This window comes from Synchiropus splendidus, chromosome 1, assembly GCF_027744825.2.
Source record: "Synchiropus splendidus isolate RoL2022-P1 chromosome 1, RoL_Sspl_1.0, whole genome shotgun sequence".
Taxonomy (NCBI): domain Eukaryota; kingdom Metazoa; phylum Chordata; class Actinopteri; order Syngnathiformes; family Callionymidae; genus Synchiropus; species Synchiropus splendidus.
Window position 1 is genome coordinate 10,211,275 of NC_071334.1, and position 7,504 is coordinate 10,218,778.

Consider the following 7,504-nt stretch of genomic DNA (forward strand, 5'->3'; position numbering starts at 1 on the left):
AACGGAATCACTAAAATCACTCAACTTTCATTGCGGCAGTGTGTGGTTTGATGGAGCGCCACCTACTGGCTGATGAAGCACAATGCGCTCAATACATTTATCATAACTTATGTTGATAAAACACATGAGGGGCGATAATAAAAAAAAAGTCGCTGCGGAAGTAGGCACTTTCATAGTGCCTTTTTAGTTTAGTTGAGGGGCGGGCATGAGATGTAACATAAATACATACATCATGAGTTAAGCGCTGTTTAAAGATAGAACCGATGAAAGAAATATTAAATGTGACTTGACTTCCCATGATTGAAATAGTCAAGTCCTTCGATAGCTCAGTTGGTAGAGCGGAGGACTGTAGAGAGAGATGGATATCCTTAGGTCGCTGGTTCAAATCCGGCTCGAAGGAGTTGTTTTTCGGGAATTTCTCTTCGGAGATTAATAAAGTATCTATCTATCTATCTAGGTGTCATCATTTCTACAATGGGTGTCTCCTTTAGAGATACAGTATGATGAGGAGTTCTGTCACTTGGGAGAGACTCAGAGTCTCAGCTTTGTCGCTTTCAAAGGAGTCAGACGATTCGGGCATCTCATGAGGATCCCCCCTTGATGCCTCCCTTTGGAGGCGTTTTTGGCACAACCTTTTGAAGCTGCTGCCCCCGCGACCCGGCAATGGATAAGCAGATGATGATGGATGATGGATGGATGCATAGAAAAATAGGGCCTTTTTTTATTCAATTTTTTGTGTCCTTGTTTTTTTTCACTGGTTGAATTGATCATTTCTGTGCCAAGTACTACTAGTTTTTATTTGACAGGTTGTTGGACATTGCTTTATCTTATAGCAGAGTGAGTTTGTGTGGCTGCTGCAACAAATTCTTCCCTTCAAAGGAAAAATGCTTTCCACAAATCCTGCAGACAGCTGGATTATGTTCACGTCCATCGCATTGGTGTGTTCTCATCTTTTAATAAAAAAACAATATACGCTAACATCGGTCAAAGTCATGCAGGCACAGAATGTTAGGAGAGGCCAACAGATATTGTTTGAGTCATCCTGACCCGAGAAATCCCGTTCACGGACAGAACTGTTTACAGGAAAAGGACGAACAGAGCGAAAGAGGAGGTTTGAGTCGTGTCATCGCAACAGAGAAGGAGAGAGAAGTTAATAACAAAGTAGATACAATCTATTTACACCACTCATCAGTGAGCCATCCCACAGCAGGCGTAAGCATCTTCCTAATTCTCCCCATGTGCCGGCTAAATCCGCTTTAAAGCCGCAACTTTTATTTAGTTTTCAATTATCTCAATGTGTTTGTTAATAGGTGGACGAGACGGAAGGCGGACAAACACCAGAGGGAGCAGCAAAGAGCAAGTGAGGCCAACGTTGAGTGACCGGCGGAGCACAAACAACCTGAGCAAACTGAAAATATTTGCATGTTAACTGAAGACTTGAACCCGTTTAACCCCTTTACAACTTTGGAAAGTCGAGGTAAGGGTGTTAATGTTCAAGATTTTGAAGTGATATTTTAATGATTTTAATAAACACACAAGGCAACAGAAAATGTTGACCTGTGAAGCTGCTTTTACAAACGCAGGGGAATATGTTTGATGAATGGCTTCTCCATGCTTCTTCTCATGCTAGCACAAATATGTAAACACCTCGGACCTACAGAAGAGAACTAATCCCTTACTGGCGATTCCTCTTCGCACATCAGGGACCTCTAGTCCCTGGTGCTCCTGCGTCTGCTCGCCTGTGGAAGTCTTCATGGAAGTGGCATGTGTGTCACGGGTCCTAACACAGCGGAGGAAGCTGAGGAAGTGCAGGACCAATGAGTGTCAGGGTTTGTACTTCAGGGAGCCGACTCGAGGTCTAAGGGCTTGTTTGAACTTCCTGGCCGAAGCTTTCGCAGCTTTCTGAAATGTTATCGTACAGCGGTTCACTGTGAATCCCTGAGGGTCGGCGCGGACCAGGAGGTGAGGAGCGAGGGGGGATGTTTGCCTTTAGCCTCACAGGCTGTGTGAGAATGTTAAAATATATGTTTACGATTTGTTGACACTTTTTTGTTTTATGATTAATTAATCTAGGTTTGAGTATTTCTTTTTTAAGCTCCATAAACCTCAACTTAAACTAGGAAAGAGCAACAATGATCATGCATGTTTAATATGAATTCTTATGTCTATAAATCTCAATGTCTTCCATGCTTAGTCTTTTCAGGGAAATTTCGGGAGGTTATTGCTAAAAGAAAAACATTCCTTTCAACACCCATTTTATTTGAACTCTATGAAGCATTTTCAACCACAATTTGGGATGAATAAAGTCATTTCTATCTTATATTGGTTTATAGGACCACTGGTGGCCTTATGAGGCTTCATGATACAGTGTCCTCATTTTCAGAGTCCAGTAGATGGCACTGTCTGCTCTTAAAATTCTGGATTTGAACAACTTTTCAATATAACCTCACGTTGCTTTTAAACCAAGTGTCACAGAATGACCTCTGAAAATGAGGAGGCTGTTTCATGAAGCCTCATCAGCCCATCACTACAAGATACTGCAACATTATCTAAACACAAGCATCTCTCCTTGATATAAGCGTTTAGAACTTTCATCTCAGCTGGTTCTCCTCCTCAGAGGATCCAGATGAGTGTACCTGCTGTAGCCATGAGTGTTTGGACTACGAGGATAATGTTGGAGAAACCATGAAAAAATGAAAATGTGTCTGCTTCTACTTGTGTAAGTTGTTTTGTCTTTGAATTATTCATGAGGCCACCACCTACTGAAGTATTCAAAATCACTTTGAACCAGCAGGACTTTCCAATGAATCGCAGAGGAGACGAAAAAAAAACCTATATGATGAGGATGTTTAAACTGATGCGATTTGTTGCTAAGAGACACTTGCACTCTAAATTGAGAGGTCACAAATGTAATGCACCTAATTTGTTTTGGTGAGCGCAACCATGTAATTACAGTCATTCCGTGCTCCGCAGCGTTAAATGGAAGCGCTGCGTCATGAGGTCTTCCCACAGAAAAGCAGGAAGTCACGGCCCGGAGGATGTGGACAGTATGAGGAGCCGGTGGAAGACAAAGGTGAGAGTGTTCGCAAGTCTCTGCTGCTGATGCAGGATCACTATTGTAATGGTTGTCACATGTCGGTGCTTGTTTACGGCATGTGTGTTGTTATACTTACAGCACAAAGTACTCAGAGCTTGGCAGGCTACTAATGGGGTATTATCAGCGCACCACACAGCCCAACCACCTCCTGCTTTCATATCTGCATGCCGAAGAAGGCAATCAAACAGTCGACTCGAAAGCAGGCCATTAAATGGAATCAAGGATAATTCATCTTTTCTTCAGATTTGGAGCCAATGGCTGCTTTGCTTTTCATTCCAAGATGCAATTAGTTTATTTGTAAACAGAATGCCATTAAAGCTGCAGCTCTGATTTGCCATAACTTGCCAGAGGTTTGCATCGTGGGCTGAAAAAGACCTGTTGACATTAGACGCAATCATTAAGACTGTGGGTTTACGTAAGTAACAGGCAGAGTATTTTGATATTACGATGCAAAGTACCGATAACAAGGTGCTTTTTTGCCTGCTTGTAAATACAAAGTTTTTCTTTTTTCACTCAATGTCTGGCACCGCAGCACGTATTGTGTATGACAGTTACGGCAGCATAGTATTCCAGCATCTCACTCTCACACAGCGACTGAGGTCCTTAGTGATGGTGGTTACCAGCAGAAGGAGTCCATAATGGGAATGGGCGGACCAGCCAACATGAGAGGGGATGGAGGAGTAGTTATTCTCCTGAAGTCCAAGATCATCTCCACTGTCTGCTGGGCGCTGAGTATGAAGGTAAAATGGGTGCAAAAGTGGCACATACCCGTAACACAAGACTCGTATCCATGCGTCAGAGGCACATACGCGTAACTGCACATTTGCATCCGTAAACCCCCGTGGCACGTGCGCGTACGTTGCTAAGTTTTCCACCTCAACCACCGCCAAAACATGTGCATAAGTTCCACATACTTGTAGAACACGATCCGTATGCGCGTGCACCCTTTTGCACCTCTTCTCACACCTGTAAATAAAACTGATGCGCACTCGTAGAAGTGGTGGCAATACGTGCCTGTTACTCCATGCGTGTTCCCGGTAGTCACGTGACGTCTATTGTCCAATCGGCTGCAGCGACATCCCATGTCATGGCGGTTTACGAAGAATTCGGATAGAAGGCAATTCTTACTGTTACCACTGATAGAAAGACAGACGGTAAGTGCTTCATTTACCCACGTCGCTTTTCCTTGGAAGATTGATGCAATATAATGGCGCAGCGTGTCGCTGCAGCTAATTGGACAATAGACGTCACGTGACTCCCGGGAACACGCATGGAGTAACAGGCACGTATTGCCGCCACTTCTACGAGTGCGCATCAGTTTTATTTACAGGTGCGAGAAGAGGTGCAAAAGGGTGCACGCGCATACGGATCATGTTCTACGAGTATGTGGAACTTATGCACCCGTTTTGGCGGTGGTTGAGGTGGAAAACTTAAGCAATGTGTCACAATTGCAGTTTCAAGAGCTCGTGTTTAGCCACTTGCATCTGTGCACTTAGAAAATGAAGGCGAAATTACTTTTCATGTTTGTATGAATGTAAATCTTCTTTTTACGCACACGTGCCACGGGGTTTACGGATGCAAATGTGCAGTTAGACATATGTGCCTCTGACACATGGATACGAGTCTTGTGTTACGGGTATGTGCCACTTTTGCACCCATTTCACCTTCATAGTTGAGCACCAGGTTGTTGTGGCCGCACCAGGAAAACCAGCTGAAAACACAGGCGTCTATTTGCGAACAGAACAACAATGAAAGTCAAATCCCTTCTTAGTTTGCTCATTTCCAACCAACCATGTAAGTTCTATTGAAAAATGCTTGTTTGTTTTGGAGAGATTTTGTCAGATGGAGACAAACATGCCATACTGTGACTGTCATGGCCATGTGTTCTCGACCGATGAAACGGCAGAAAAAGAGACTTGGGGATGTGGACCTCGAGACCCTGTGAACAAGTTGTCTACCAAGCAATGCCCCTCCTGGCACATTACCCTGTGTCACAGCAGTTTTGTGGCGCGATCTGGCTGCAGCTTTGTGAAGTAATTACTCTCTCTGACTGCTGGACCTCAGAGGAGACATGTATCGCACATTTACTGAGGAGGGGGCGGAAAAAAAAAAGCCCTCAATGGCTCAGAATGGCACCCAGGAGCAATGTGCAATTAATTGATAAACGCCACGACGTGATGTCCAATCAGATAGCGCGGAAGTGCGGCAAAGGAGTGCAGCGGGGCGTGAATCGGCGCTGGAAATATGCATGAAGAGAAAGTTAGCGAAATGCCATTAACCTAGCAAAGCCCTCCACTGATAGCGCAGGGCTTAAATCGCAGCGAGCCCCTGAGATTATGGTCAAGTCTGGTGGTGTTCCACGAGAGGCTGCAAACCCCAGTCTGATTGCCTCTGACTCATGAAGTTCCACCGGCAAGACGAAAACCACCATTAGGTATGTGGTGAAAGTGTTTTGACCTGGTGATTATTGTGTATACACAAGGGCTGATTCATAATCAGATGGAATTTTTACTGGAAAATTATAATCATTATGTAGAATTGGCAATACTTTCACATGTCAACATGACTGTATTTTGATATTAATATTTTAATGCCAGCCACTGTTTGAAAAAATCAAACACAGGGAGTGGGTCGCAAATGTAAAATCTGGCTCAGGCTTAAAGCCACTTGTAGGAAACGTGGTAGTCATACAAACAGAAATATACATAAATTCCCTCCAAGTAAACAGACACACACCCTCCGCCTTTGTCTTCAGCGCAGATTCTGCTGGCTTTGATTAATCGTTGCCGTCAGGGGGAAGTTCCTGTGTTTAGACCCCAACAGGCTGGTTGCCCATTCCACATCTGGAAGCGCTAGACCTGCCCTGCATCACATAAGCTTGCTAAACATAAGGACCTCATCTGTGCCATTTCGCATCCCACTCATTTTTTAAGCCATTTCTCTCCTGTATATTCAATTATCACGGTCATTTAGATACTTTTAAAACGTTCTATTTATTCAACAGGTTTGAAATATATGTGCATTGCTATAAATCAGGAGGGTAACATTTTGGTTTCATGGATTTTAACATTCTTAGGCTTTTCATTCAAGCCATAATTATTATATTTGAGAAATATCTGTATTTGTGCTGTTTGTATTTATTATCATTTTATACAGATGCAGAAAGTTCTCTTGAGAGTAAAGAAAAAAAAATCTAAATATCTAACCAGTCAAGAAAGAATTGCATAAAAGCAGCTGTGAATTCAACGTGAATTTCATATGACCTGAGAAGGGCTGTTTTTTGGGGGTGGTAAGTGCTCTGCCTGGTAGAGGTGGTGAGAGACAGGCGGGTCGGCCCAGCTTAATTTCTCACCCTAGTTTGTTGTCTTATAATTGTCACCCTAAATCATCCGTCCATTTTCCCCTGCTTGGCTGATGTTGGGTCGCAGGGGCAGCAGCCGAATCAAAGAGGCGCAGAGTTCCCTTACGCCAGAAACCTCCACCAGCTCTTCCTGGGAATAGAGAAGCATTTATTGGTTGACAGAGAGACACAGTCTCTTCCAAAAGTCTGGGTCTGTCCCGGGGCCTCCCTCAAGTTGGAGGTACCGCTCCATCTTGAAAAAAAACTACGTCAACTGGCTTCCCTGAATGCAGAAGAGCATCGGATCTACTTTGAATGTGTCCTAATGTTTTGGACTCAACAACTTCACGCTTTGTGTCGCCTCATGAGTGACGATGAGTCGATCACATGCTCCATGTGTCTCTCACTCCTGAACAAGACCCAAAGATGCTTCAGGCCCCCCCACGTTTAGAGGGTCTTTTCAGCCAATTGGGCGAGACGTTCCAGTCCTTTCCCACATGAGAACCACGGCTCCAATTTAGAGGAGGTGATTTTTCCATTCAGCCGTGAATCTTGCCATGTATCTATACACACAGACCAATGTTGTGTTTACCGTAGCAACAACTTAAACCACAGGCCCCACAGATGAGTCAGGCAGCTGAATCAGCGCCGGCTGATGAAAGCGATTGCACAGTCATGGACACATAACCAAGTTAAAAGACCCTGACAGTTTTTTTCTTCCATACAGCTTCTGCAGGAAAAGTGACATATTATTTAAGTTTAACAGATATCATTTGACAGTCAGGTGTTGCAGACCACTCCTCCAACATCTCCACTTCCGACATGGATCATTCCAACTGTGAGTTGGAGAAGTACTCTTTAACTTTTGCATGCAGTTAAAAAGTACGCAGCAAAACCCAGTCGTTTATCCGCCTTCTACTGAATGTTCCAGCAATGGTTGTGTTGCCGGAGTAATTGTCAATGCGTGAGACGTAGGAACACCAGGAACAGACTGCTCCTCCATTAATGCTTCAAGTCTGTTTTGCACACTGGATTCTTCAACAGTCTATGAATGACAACCACTTTGT

The 7,504-nt window shown here is 43.9% G+C and overlaps 1 non-coding gene across 1 annotated transcript; it reads left to right on the forward strand.

Annotated features, from left to right (window-relative positions):
- Window positions 1–315: 315 nt before the first annotated feature.
- Window positions 316–400, forward strand: trnay-gua (transfer RNA tyrosine (anticodon GUA)). The gene is given in 2 exon segments: window positions 316–352; window positions 365–400. It is a non-coding gene; the product is annotated as a tRNA-Tyr (tRNA).
- Window positions 401–7,504: the final 7,104 nt, after the last annotated feature.